The sequence below is a fragment of the Stigmatopora argus genome, unplaced genomic scaffold, assembly GCF_051989625.1.
Source record: "Stigmatopora argus isolate UIUO_Sarg unplaced genomic scaffold, RoL_Sarg_1.0 HiC_scaffold_37, whole genome shotgun sequence".
In the NCBI taxonomy this organism is placed as follows: Eukaryota; Metazoa; Chordata; class Actinopteri; order Syngnathiformes; family Syngnathidae; genus Stigmatopora; species Stigmatopora argus.
Window position 1 is genome coordinate 317,488 of NW_027520051.1, and position 15,415 is coordinate 332,902.

The window sequence follows — 15,415 nt, forward strand, 5'->3', positions numbered from 1 at the left end:
ACAATGGACATAGTGTAAAATGGTCCAATTCAAGTAAGTTATTCATTTGGCATCATTCGAAGTGATAGAAATTAAGTTTTAATGAAAATTATCATACTCTGCCAAAACATGCTTTTCAGCCTCTGAAAAGCACATTTTGGCCATAAAAACTGAAAATGTCCCCTGCAACCAACCGAACTGTCGGAGACACAAATCTACAATGGACATAGTGTAAAATGGTCCAATTCAAGTAAGTTATTCATTTGGCATCATTCGAAGTGATAGAAATTAAGTTTTAATGAAAATTATCATACTCTGCCAAAACATGCTTTTCAGCCTCTGAAAAGCACATTTTGGCCATAAAAACTGAAAATATCCCCTGCAACCAAACGAACTGTCGGAGACACAAATCTACAATGGACATAGTGTAAAATGGTCCAATTCAAGTAAGTTATTCATTTGGCATCATTCGAAGTGATAGAAATTAAGTTTTAATGAAAATCATCATACTCGGCCAAAACATGCTTTTCAGCCCCTGAAAAGCACATTTTGGCCATAAAAACTGAATATGTCCCCTGCAACCAAACGAACTGTCAGAGACACAAATCTACAATGGACATAGTGTAAAATGGTCCAATTCAAGTAAGATATTCATTTGGCATCATTCGAATGGATAGAAATCAAGTTTTAATGAAAATTATCATATTCTGCCAAAACGTGCTTTTCAGCCCCTGAAAAGCACATTTTGGCCATAAAAACTGAATATGTCCCCTGCAACCAAATGAACTGTCAGAGACACAAATCTACAATGGACATAGTGTAAAATGGTCCAATTCAAGTAAATTATTCATTTGGCATCATTCGAAGCGATAGAAATCAAGTTTTAATGAAAATTATCATATTCTGCCAAAACGTGCTTTTCAGCCCCTGAAAAGCACATTTTGGCCATAAAAACTGAATATGTCCCCTGCAACCAAATGAACTGTCAGAGACACAAATCTACAATGGACATAGTGTAAAATGGTCCAATTCAAGTAAATTATTCATTTGGCATCATTCGAAGTGATAGAAATCAAGTTTTAATGAAAATTATCATACTCGGCCAAAATGTGCTTTTCAGGGGCTGCAAAGCACATTTTGGCCATAAAAACTGAAAATGTCCCCTGCAACCAAACAAACTGTCGGAGACACAAATCTACATTGGACATAGTGTAAAATGGTCCAATTCAAGTAAGTTATTCATTTGGCATCATTCGAAGTGATAGAAATTAAGTTTTAATGAAAATTATCATACTCGGCCGAAACATGCTTTTCAGCCTCTGAAAAGCACATTTTGGCCATAAAAACTGAATATGTCCCCTGCAACCAAACGAACTGTCAGAGACACAAATCTACAATGGACATAGTGTAAAATGGTCCAATTCAAGTAAGTTATTCATTTGGCATCATTCGAATGGATAGAAATCAAGTTTTAATGAAAATTATCATACTCGGCCAAAACATGCTTTTCAGCCCCTGAAAAGCACATTTTGGCCATAAAAACTGAATATGTCCCCTGCAACCAAACGAACTGTCGGAGACACAAATCTACAATGGACATAGTGTAAAATGGTCCAATTCAAGTAAGTTATTCATTTGGCATCATTCGAATGGATAGAAATCAAGTTTTAATGAAAATTATCATACTCTGCCAAAACATGCTTTTCAGCCCCTGAAAAGCACATTTTGGCCATAAAAACTGAATATGTCCCCTGCAACCAAACAAACTGTCAGAGACACAAATCTACAATGGACATAGTGTAAAATGGTCCAATTCAAGTAAATTATTCATTTGGCATCATTCGAAGTGATAGAAATCAAGTTTTAATGAAAATTATCATACTCGGCCAAAACTTGCTTTTCAGCCCCTGAAAAGCACATTTTGGCCATAAAAACTGAAAATGTCCCCTGCAACCAAACGAACTGTCGGAGACACAAATCTACAATGGACATAGTGTAAAATGGTCCAATTCAGTAAGTTATTCATTTGGCATCATTCGAATGGATAGAAATCAAGTTTTAATGAAAATTATCATACTCGGCCAAAACATGCTTTTCAGCCCCTGAAAAGCACATTTTGGCCATAAAAACTGAATATGTCCCCTGCATCCAAACCAACTGTCAGAGACACAAATCTACAATGGACATAGTGTAAAATGGTCCAATTCAAGTAAGTTATTCATTTGGCATCATTCGAAGTGATAGAAATTAAGTTTTAATGAAAATTATCATACTCTGCCAAAACATGCTTTTCAGCCTCTGAAAAGCACATTTTGGCCATAAAAACTGATAATGTCCCCTGCAACCAAACGAACTGTCGGAGACACAAATCTACAATGGACATAGTGTAAAATGGTCCAATTCAAGTAAGTTATTCATTTGGCATCATTCGAAGTAATAGAAATTAAGTTTTAATGAAAATCATCATACTCGGCCAAAACATGCTTTTCAGCCCCTGAAAAGCACATTTTGGCCATAAAAACTGAAAATGTCCCCTGCAACCAAACGAACTGTCGGAGACACAAATCTACAATGGACATAGTGTAAAATGGTCCAATTCAAGTAAGTTATTCATTTGGCATCATTCGAAGTGATAGAAATCAAGTTTTAATGAAAATTATCATACTCGGCCAAAACATGCTTTTCAGCCTCTGAAAAGCACATTTTGGCCATAAAAACTGAAAATATCCCCTGCAACCAAACGAACTGTCGGAGACACAAATCTACAATGGACATAGTGTAAAATGGTCCAATTCAAGTAAGTTATTCATTTGGCATCATTCGAAGTGATAGAAATTAAGTTTTAATGAAAATCATCATACTCGGCCAAAACATGCTTTTCAGCCCCTGAAAAGCACATTTTGGCCATAAAAACTGAATATGTCCCCTGCAACCAAACGAACTGTCAGAGACACAAATCTACAATGGACATAGTGTAAAATGGTCCAATTCAAGTAAGATATTCATTTGGCATCATTCGAATGGATAGAAATCAAGTTTTAATGAAAATTATCATATTCTGCCAAAACGTGCTTTTCAGCCCCTGAAAAGCACATTTTGGCCATAAAAACTGAATATGTCCCCTGCAACCAAATGAACTGTCAGAGACACAAATCTACAATGGACATAGTGTAAAATGGTCCAATTCAATTAAATTATTCATTTGGCATCATTCGAAGCGATAGAAATCAAGTTTTAATGAAAATTATCATATTCTGCCAAAACGTGCTTTTCAGCCCCTGAAAAGCACATTTTGGCCATAAAAACTGAAAATATCCCCTGCAACCAAACGAACTGTCGGAGACACAAATCTACAATGGACATAGTGTAAAATGGTCCAATTCAAGTAAGTTATTCATTTGGCATCATTCGAATGGATAGAAATCAAGTTTTAATGAAAATTATCATACTCTGCCAAAACATGCTTTTCAGCCCCTGGAAAGCACATTTTGGCCATAAAAACTGAAAATGTCCCCTGCAACCAAACGAACTGTCGGAGACACAAATCTACAATGGACATAGTGTAAAATGGTCCAATTCAAGTAAGTTATTCATTTGGCATCATTCGAAGTGATAGAAATTAAGTTTTAATGAAAATCATCATACTCGGCCAAAACATGCTTTTCAGCCCCTGAAAAGCACATTTTGGCCATAAAAACTGAAAATGTCCCCTGCAACCAAACGAACTGTCGGAGACACAAATCTACAATTGACATAGTGTAAAATGGTCCAATTCAAGTAAGTTATTCATTTGGCATCATTCGAAGTGATAGAAATTAAGTTTTAATGAAAATCATCATACTCGGCCAAAACATGCTTTTCAGCCCCTGAAAAGCACATTTTGGCCATAAAAACTGAATATGTCCCCTGCAACCAAACGAACTGTCAGAGACACAAATCTACAATGGACATAGTGTAAAATGGTCCAATTCAAGTAAGATATTCATTTGGCATCATTCGAATGGATAGAAATCAAGTTTTAATGAAAATTATCATATTCTGCCAAAACGTGCTTTTCAGCCCCTGAAAAGCACATTTTGGCCATAAAAACTGAATATGTCCCCTGCAACCAAATGAACTGTCAGAGACACAAATCTACAATGGACATAGTGTAAAATGGTCCAATTCAAGTAAATTATTCATTTGGCATCATTCGAAGCGATAGAAATCAAGTTTTAATGAAAATTATCATATTCTGCCAAAACGTGCTTTTCAGCCCCTGAAAAGCACATTTTGGCCATAAAAACTGAATATGTCCCCTGCAACCAAATGAACTGTCAGAGACACAAATCTACAATGGACATAGTGTAAAATGGTCCAATTCAAGTAAATTATTCATTTGGCATCATTCGAAGTGATAGAAATCAAGTTTTAATGAAAATTATCATACTCGGCCAAAATGTGCTTTTCAGGGGCTGAAAAGCACATTTTGGCCATAAAAACTGAATATGTCCCCTGCAACCAAACGAACTGTCAGAGACACAAATCTACAATGGACATAGTGTAAAATGGTCCAATTCAAGTATGTTATTCATTTGGCATCATTCGAATGGATAGAAATCAAGTTTTAATGAAAATTATCATACTCGGCGCCAAAACATGCTTTTCAGCCCCTGAAAAGCACATTTTGGCCATAAAAACTGAATATGTCCCCTGCAACCAAACAAACTGTCAGAGACACAAATCTACAATGGACATAGTGTAAAATGGTCCAATTCAAGTAAATTATTCATTTGGCATCATTCGAAGTGATAGAAATCAAGTTTTAATGAAAATTATCATACTCGGCCAAAACATGCTTTTCAGCCCCTGAAAAGCACATTTTGGCCATAAAAACTGAAAATGTCCCCTGCAACCAAACGAACTGTCGGAGACACAAATCTACAATGGACATAGTGTAAAATGGTCCAATTCAAGTAAGTTATTCATTTGGCATCATTCGAAGTGATAGAAATTAAGTTTTAATGAAAATTATCATACTCTGCCAAAACATGCTTTTCAGCCTCTGAAAAGCACATTTTGGCCATAAAAACTGAAAATGTCCCCTGCAACCAAACGAACTGTCGGAGACACAAATCTACAATGGACATAGTGTAAAATGGTCCAATTCAATTAAGTTATTCATTTGGCATCATTCGAATGGATAGAAATCAAGTTTTAATGAAAATTATCATATTCTGCCAAAACGTGCTTTTCAGCCCCTGAAAAGCACATTTTGGCCATAAAAACTGAATATGTCCCCTGCAACCAAACGAACTGTCAGAGACACAAATCTACAATGGACATAGTGTAAAATGGTCCAATACAAGCAAATTATTCATTTGGCATCATTCGAAGTGATAAAAAATAAAGTTTAAATGAAAATTATCATACTCGGCCAAAACATGCTTTTCAGCCTCTGAAAAGCACATTTCGGCCATAAAAACTGAAAATGTCCCCTCCAACCAAACGAACTGTCGGAGACACAAATCTACAATGGACATAGTGTAAAATGGTCCAATTCAAGTAAGTTATTCATTTGGCATCATTCGAATGGATAGAAATCAAGTTTTAATGAAAATTATCATACTCGGCCAAAACATGCTTTTCAGCCCCTGAAAAGCACATTTTGGCCATAAAAACTGAATATGTCCCCTGCATCCAAACCAACTGTCAGAGACACAAATCTACAATGGACATAGTGTAAAATGGTCCAATTCAAGTAAGTTATTCATTTGGCATCATTCGAAGTAATAGAAATTAAGTTTTAATGAAAATTATCATACTCTGCCAAAACATGCTTTTCAGCCTCTGAAAAGCACATTTTGGCCATAAAAACTGAAAATGTCCCCTGCAACCAAACGAACTGTCGGAGACACAAATCTACAATGGACATAGTGTAAAATGGTCCAATTCAAGTAAGTTATTCATTTGGCATCATTCGAAGTGATAGAAATTAAGTTTTAATGAAAATTATCATACTCTGCCAAAACATGCTTTTCAGCCTCTGAAAAGCACATTTTGGCCATAAAAACTGAAAATATCCCCTGCAACCAAACGAACTGTCGGAGACACAAATCTACAATGGACATAGTGTAAAATGGTCCAATTCAAGTAAGTTATTCATTTGGCATCATTCGAATGGATAGAAATCAAGTTTTAATGAAAATTATCATACTCGGCCAAAACATGCTTTTCAGCCCCTGAAAAGCACATTTTGGCCATAAAAACTGAATATGTCCCCTGCATCCAAACCAACTGTCAGAGACACAAATCTACAATGGACATAGTGTAAAATGGTCCAATTCAAGTAAGTTATTCATTTGGCATCATTCGAAGTGATAGAAATTAAGTTTTAATGAAAATTATCATACTCTGCCAAAACATGCTTTTCAGCCTCTGAAAAGCACATTTTGGCCATAAAAACTGAAAATGTCCCCTGCAACCAAACGAACTGTCGGAGACACAAATCTACAATGGACATAGTGTAAAATGGTCCAATTCAAGTAAGTTATTCATTTGGCATCATTCGAAGTGATAGAAATTAAGTTTTAATGAAAATTATCATACTCTGCCAAAACATGCTTTTCAGCCTCTGAAAAGCACATTTTGGCCATAAAAACTGAAAATATCCCCTGCAACCAAACGAACTGTCGGAGACACAAATCTACAATGGACATAGTGTAAAATGGTCCAATTCAAGTAAGTTATTCATTTGGCATCATTCGAATGGATAGAAATCAAGTTTTAATGAAAATTATCATACTCGGCCAAAACATGCTTTTCAGCCCCTGAAAAGCACATTTTGGCCATAAAAACTGAATATGTCCCCTGCATCCAAACCAACTGTCAGAGACACAAATCTACAATGGACATAGTGTAAAATGGTCCAATTCAAGTAAGTTATTCATTTGGCATCATTCGAAGTGATAGAAATTAAGTTTTAATGAAAATTATCATACTCTGCCAAAACATGCTTTTCAGCCTCTGAAAAGCACATTTTGGCCATAAAAACTGAAAATGTCCCCTGCAACCAAACGAACTGTCGGAGACACAAATCTACAATGGACATAGTGTAAAATGGTCCAATTCAAGTAAGTTATTCATTTGGCATCATTCGAAGTGATAGAAATTAAGTTTTAATGAAAATTATCATACTCTGCCAAAACATGCTTTTCAGCCTCTGAAAAGCACATTTTGGCCATAAAAACTGAAAATATCCCCTGCAACCAAACGAACTGTCGGAGACACAAATCTACAATGGACATAGTGTAAAATGGTCCAATTCAAGTAAGTTATTCATTTGGCATCATTCGAAGTGATAGAAATTAAGTTTTAATGAAAATCATCATACTCGGCCAAAACATGCTTTTCAGCCCCTGAAAAGCACATTTTGGCCATAAAAACTGAATATGTCCCCTGCAACCAAACGAACTGTTAGAGACACAAATCTACAATGGACATAGTGTAAAATGGTCCAATTCAAGTAAGATATTCATTTGGCATCATTCGAATGGATAGAAATCAAGTTTTAATGAAAATTATCATATTCTGCCAAAACGTGCTTTTCAGCCCCTGAAAAGCACATTTTGGCCATAAAAACTGAATATGTCCCCTGCAACCAAATGAACTGTCAGAGACACAAATCTACAATGGACATAGTGTAAAATGGTCCAATTCAAGTAAATTATTCATTTGGCATCATTCGAAGCGATAGAAATCAAGTTTTAATGAAAATTATCATATTCTGCCAAAACGTGCTTTTCAGCCCCTGAAAAGCACATTTTGGCCATAAAAACTGAATATGTCCCCTGCAACCAAATGAACTGTCAGAGACACAAATCTACAATGGACATAGTGTAAAATGGTCCAATTCAAGTAAATTATTCATTTGGCATCATTCGAAGTGATAGAAATCAAGTTTTAATGAAAATTATCATACTCGGCCAAAATGTGCTTTTCAGGGGCTGAAAAGCACATTTTGGCCATAAAAACTGAAAATGTCCCCTGCAACCAAACAAACTGTCGGAGACACAAATCTACATTGGACATAGTGTAAAATGGTCCAATTCAAGTAAGTTATTCATTTGGCATCATTCGAAGTGATAGAAATTAAGTTTTAATGAAAATTATCATACTCGGCCGAAACATGCTTTTCAGCCTCTGAAAAGCACATTTTGGCCATAAAAACTGAATATGTCCCCTGCAACCAAACGAACTGTCAGAGACACAAATCTACAATGGACATAGTGTAAAATGGTCCAATTCAAGTAAGTTATTCATTTGGCATCATTCGAATGGATAGAAATCAAGTTTTAATGAAAATTATCATACTCGGCCAAAACGTGCTTTTCAGCCCCTGAAAAGCACATTTTGGCCATAAAAACTGAATATGTCCCCTGCAACCAAACGAACTGTCGGAGACACAAATCTACAATGGACATAGTGTAAAATGGTCCAATTCAAGTAAGTTATTCATTTGGCATCATTCGAAGCGATAGAAATCAAGTTTTAATGAAAATTATCATATTCTGCCAAAACGTGCTTTTCAGCCCCTGAAAAGCACATTTTGGCCATAAAAACTGAATATGTCCCCTGCAACCAAATGAACTGTCAGAGACACAAATCTACAATGGACATAGTGTAAAATGGTCCAATTCAAGTAAATTATTCATTTGGCATCATTCGAAGTGATAGAAATTAAGTTTTAATGAAAATTATCATACTCGGCCGAAACATGCTTTTCAGCCTCTGAAAAGCACATTTTGGCCATAAAAACTGAATATGTCCCCTGCAACCAAACGAACTGTCAGAGACACAAATCTACAATGGACATAGTGTAAAATGGTCCAATTCAAGTAAGTTATTCATTTGGCATCATTCGAATGGATAGAAATCAAGTTTTAATGAAAATTATCATACTCGGCCAAAACATGCTTTTCAGCCCCTGAAAAGCACATTTTGGCCATAAAAACTGAATATGTCCCCTGCAACCAAACGAACTGTCGGAGACACAAATCTACAATGGACATAGTGTAAAATGGTCCAATTCAAGTAAGTTATTCATTTGGCATCATTCGAATGGATAGAAATCAAGTTTTAATGAAAATTATCATACTCTGCCAAAACATGCTTTTCAGCCCCTGAAAAGCACATTTTGGCCATAAAAACTGAATATGTCCCCTGCAACCAAACAAACTGTCAGAGACACAAATCTACAATGGACATAGTGTAAAATGGTCCAATTCAAGTAAGTTATTCATTTGGCATCATTCGAAGTGATAGAAATTAAGTTTTAATGAAAATTATCATACTCTGCCAAAACATGCTTTTCAGCCTCTGAAAAGCACATTTTGGCCATAAAAACTGATAATGTCCCCTGCAACCAAACGAACTGTCGGAGACACAAATCTACAATGGACATAGTGTAAAATGGTCCAATTCAAGTAAGTTATTCATTTGGCATCATTCGAAGTAATAGAAATTAAGTTTTAATGAAAATCATCATACTCGGCCAAAACATGCTTTTCAGCCCCTGAAAAGCACATTTTGGCCATAAAAACTGAAAATGTCCCCTGCAACCAAACGAACTGTCGGAGACACAAATCTACAATGGACATAGTGTAAAATGGTCCAATTCAAGTAAGTTATTCATTTGGCATCATTCGAAGTGATAGAAATCAAGTTTTAATGAAAATTATCATACTCGGCCAAAACATGCTTTTCAGCCTCTGAAAAGCACATTTTGGCCATAAAAACTGAAAATATCCCCTGCAACCAAACGAACTGTCGGAGACACAAATCTACAATGGACATAGTGTAAAATGGTCCAATTCAAGTAAGTTATTCATTTGGCATCATTCGAAGTGATAGAAATTAAGTTTTAATGAAAATCATCATACTCGGCCAAAACATGCTTTTCAGCCCCTGAAAAGCACATTTTGGCCATAAAAACTGAATATGTCCCCTGCAACCAAACGAACTGTCAGAGAAACAAATCTACAATGGACATAGTGTAAAATGGTCCAATTCAAGTAAGATATTCATTTGGCATCATTCGAATGGATAGAAATCAAGTTTTAATGAAAATTATCATATTCTGCCAAAACGTGCTTTTCAGCCCCTGAAAAGCACATTTTGGCCATAAAAACTGAATATGTCCCCTGCAACCAAATGAACTGTCAGAGACACAAATCTACAATGGACATAGTGTAAAATGGTCCAATTCAATTAAATTATTCATTTGGCATCATTCGAAGCGATAGAAATCAAGTTTTAATGAAAATTATCATATTCTGCCAAAACGTGCTTTTCAGCCCCTGAAAAGCACATTTTGGCCATAAAAACTGAAAATATCCCCTGCAACCAAACGAACTGTCGGAGACACAAATCTACAATGGACATAGTGTAAAATGGTCCAATTCAAGTAAGTTATTCATTTGGCATCATTCGAATGGATAGAAATCAAGTTTTAATGAAAATTATCATACTCTGCCAAAACATGCTTTTCAGCCCCTGGAAAGCACATTTTGGCCATAAAAACTGAAAATGTCCCCTGCAACCAAACGAACTGTCGGAGACACAAATCTACAATGGACATAGTGTAAAATGGTCCAATTCAAGTAAGTTATTCATTTGGCATCATTCGAAGTGATAGAAATTAAGTTTTAATGAAAATCATCATACTCGGCCAAAACATGCTTTTCAGCCCCTGAAAAGCACATTTTGGCCATAAAAACTGAAAATGTCCCCTGCAACCAAACGAACTGTCGGAGACACAAATCTACAATTGACATAGTGTAAAATGGTCCAATTCAAGTAAGTTATTCATTTGGCATCATTCGAAGTGATAGAAATTAAGTTTTAATGAAAATCATCATACTCGGCCAAAACATGCTTTTCAGCCCCTGAAAAGCACATTTTGGCCATAAAAACTGAATATGTCCCCTGCAACCAAACGAACTGTCAGAGACACAAATCTACAATGGACATAGTGTAAAATGGTCCAATTCAAGTAAGATATTCATTTGGCATCATTCGAATGGATAGAAATCAAGTTTTAATGAAAATTATCATATTCTGCCAAAACGTGCTTTTCAGCCCCTGAAAAGCACATTTTGGCCATAAAAACTGAATATGTCCCCTGCAACCAAATGAACTGTCAGAGACACAAATCTACAATGGACATAGTGTAAAATGGTCCAATTCAAGTAAATTATTCATTTGGCATCATTCGAAGCGATAGAAATCAAGTTTTAATGAAAATTATCATATTCTGCCAAAACGTGCTTTTCAGCCCCTGAAAAGCACATTTTGGCCATAAAAACTGAATATGTCCCCTGCAACCAAATGAACTGTCAGAGACACAAATCTACAATGGACATAGTGTAAAATGGTCCAATTCAAGTAAATTATTCATTTGGCATCATTCGAAGTGATAGAAATCAAGTTTTAATGAAAATTATCATACTCGGCCAAAATGTGCTTTTCAGGGGCTGAAAAGCACATTTTGGCCATAAAAACTGAATATGTCCCCTGCAACCAAACGAACTGTCAGAGACACAAATCTACAATGGACATAGTGTAAAATGGTCCAATTCAAGTATGTTATTCATTTGGCATCATTCGAATGGATAGAAATCAAGTTTTAATGAAAATTATCATACTCGGCGCCAAAACATGCTTTTCAGCCCCTGAAAAGCACATTTTGGCCATAAAAACTGAATATGTCCCCTGCAACCAAACAAACTGTCAGAGACACAAATCTACAATGGACATAGTGTAAAATGGTCCAATTCAAGTAAATTATTCATTTGGCATCATTCGAAGTGATAGAAATCAAGTTTTAATGAAAATTATCATACTCGGCCAAAACATGCTTTTCAGCCCCTGAAAAGCACATTTTGGCCATAAAAACTGAAAATGTCCCCTGCAACCAAACGAACTGTCGGAGACACAAATCTACAATGGACATAGTGTAAAATGGTCCAATTCAAGTAAGTTATTCATTTGGCATCATTCGAAGTGATAGAAATTAAGTTTTAATGAAAATTATCATACTCTGCCAAAACATGCTTTTCAGCCTCTGAAAAGCACATTTTGGCCATAAAAACTGAAAATGTCCCCTGCAACCAAACGAACTGTCGGAGACACAAATCTACAATGGACATAGTGTAAAATGGTCCAATTCAATTAAGTTATTCATTTGGCATCATTCGAATGGATAGAAATCAAGTTTTAATGAAAATTATCATATTCTGCCAAAACGTGCTTTTCAGCCCCTGAAAAGCACATTTTGGCCATAAAAACTGAATATGTCCCCTGCAACCAAACGAACTGTCAGAGACACAAATCTACAATGGACATAGTGTAAAATGGTCCAATACAAGCAAATTATTCATTTGGCATCATTCGAAGTGATAAAAAATAAAGTTTAAATGAAAATTATCATACTCGGCCAAAACATGCTTTTCAGCCTCTGAAAAGCACATTTCGGCCATAAAAACTGAAAATGTCCCCTCCAACCAAACGAACTGTCGGAGACACAAATCTACAATGGACATAGTGTAAAATGGTCCAATTCAAGTAAGTTATTCATTTGGCATCATTCGAATGGATAGAAATCAAGTTTTAATGAAAATTATCATACTCGGCCAAAACATGCTTTTCAGCCCCTGAAAAGCACATTTTGGCCATAAAAACTGAATATGTCCCCTGCATCCAAACCAACTGTCAGAGACACAAATCTACAATGGACATAGTGTAAAATGGTCCAATTCAAGTAAGTTATTCATTTGGCATCATTCGAAGTGATAGAAATTAAGTTTTAATGAAAATTATCATACTCTGCCAAAACATGCTTTTCAGCCTCTGAAAAGCACATTTTGGCCATAAAAACTGAAAATGTCCCCTGCAACCAAACGAACTGTCGGAGACACAAATCTACAATGGACATAGTGTAAAATGGTCCAATTCAAGTAAGTTATTCATTTGGCATCATTCGAAGTGATAGAAATTAAGTTTTAATGAAAATTATCATACTCTGCCAAAACATGCTTTTCAGCCTCTGAAAAGCACATTTTGGCCATAAAAACTGAAAATATCCCCTGCAACCAAACGAACTGTCGGAGACACAAATCTACAATGGACATAGTGTAAAATGGTCCAATTCAAGTAAGTTATTCATTTGGCATCATTCGAATGGATAGAAATCAAGTTTTAATGAAAATTATCATACTCGGCCAAAACATGCTTTTCAGCCCCTGAAAAGCACATTTTGGCCATAAAAACTGAATATGTCCCCTGCATCCAAACCAACTGTCAGAGACACAAATCTACAATGGACATAGTGTAAAATGGTCCAATTCAAGTAAGTTATTCATTTGGCATCATTCGAAGTGATAGAAATTAAGTTTTAATGAAAATTATCATACTCTGCCAAAACATGCTTTTCAGCCTCTGAAAAGCACATTTTGGCCATAAAAACTGAAAATGTCCCCTGCAACCAAACGAACTGTCGGAGACACAAATCTACAATGGACATAGTGTAAAATGGTCCAATTCAAGTAAGTTATTCATTTGGCATCATTCGAAGTGATAGAAATTAAGTTTTAATGAAAATTATCATACTCTGCCAAAACATGCTTTTCAGCCTCTGAAAAGCACATTTTGGCCATAAAAACTGAAAATATCCCCTGCAACCAAACGAACTGTCGGAGACACAAATCTACAATGGACATAGTGTAAAATGGTCCAATTCAAGTAAGTTATTCATTTGGCATCATTCGAATGGATAGAAATCAAGTTTTAATGAAAATTATCATACTCGGCCAAAACATGCTTTTCAGCCCCTGAAAAGCACATTTTGGCCATAAAAACTGAATATGTCCCCTGCATCCAAACCAACTGTCAGAGACACAAATCTACAATGGACATAGTGTAAAATGGTCCAATTCAAGTAAGTTATTCATTTGGCATCATTCGAAGTGATAGAAATTAAGTTTTAATGAAAATTATCATACTCTGCCAAAACATGCTTTTCAGCCTCTGAAAAGCACATTTTGGCCATAAAAACTGAAAATGTCCCCTGCAACCAAACGAACTGTCGGAGACACAAATCTACAATGGACATAGTGTAAAATGGTCCAATTCAAGTAAGTTATTCATTTGGCATCATTCGAAGTGATAGAAATTAAGTTTTAATGAAAATTATCATACTCTGCCAAAACATGCTTTTCAGCCTCTGAAAAGCACATTTTGGCCATAAAAACTGAAAATATCCCCTGCAACCAAACGAACTGTCGGAGACACAAATCTACAATGGACATAGTGTAAAATGGTCCAATTCAAGTAAGTTATTCATTTGGCATCATTCGAAGTGATAGAAATTAAGTTTTAATGAAAATCATCATACTCGGCCAAAACATGCTTTTCAGCCCCTGAAAAGCACATTTTGGCCATAAAAACTGAATATGTCCCCTGCAACCAAACGAACTGTTAGAGACACAAATCTACAATGGACATAGTGTAAAATGGTCCAATTCAAGTAAGATATTCATTTGGCATCATTCGAATGGATAGAAATCAAGTTTTAATGAAAATTATCATATTCTGCCAAAACGTGCTTTTCAGCCCCTGAAAAGCACATTTTGGCCATAAAAACTGAATATGTCCCCTGCAACCAAATGAACTGTCAGAGACACAAATCTACAATGGACATAGTGTAAAATGGTCCAATTCAAGTAAATTATTCATTTGGCATCATTCGAAGCGATAGAAATCAAGTTTTAATGAAAATTATCATATTCTGCCAAAACGTGCTTTTCAGCCCCTGAAAAGCACATTTTGGCCATAAAAACTGAATATGTCCCCTGCAACCAAATGAACTGTCAGAGACACAAATCTACAATGGACATAGTGTAAAATGGTCCAATTCAAGTAAATTATTCATTTGGCATCATTCGAAGTGATAGAAATCAAGTTTTAATGAAAATTATCATACTCGGCCAAAATGTGCTTTTCAGGGGCTGAAAAGCACATTTTGGCCATAAAAACTGAAAATGTCCCCTGCAACCAAACAAACTGTCGGAGACACAAATCTACATTGGACATAGTGTAAAATGGTCCAATTCAAGTAAGTTATTCATTTGGCATCATTCGAAGTGATAGAAATTAAGTTTTAATGAAAATTATCATACTCGGCCGAAACATGCTTTTCAGCCTCTGAAAAGCACATTTTGGCCATAAAAACTGAATATGTCCCCTGCAACCAAACGAACTGTCAGAGACACAAATCTACAATGGACATAGTGTAAAATGGTCCAATTCAAGTAAGTTATTCATTTGGCATCATTCGAATGGATAGAAATCAAGTTTTAATGAAAATTATCATACTCGGCCAAAACGTGCTTTTCAGCCC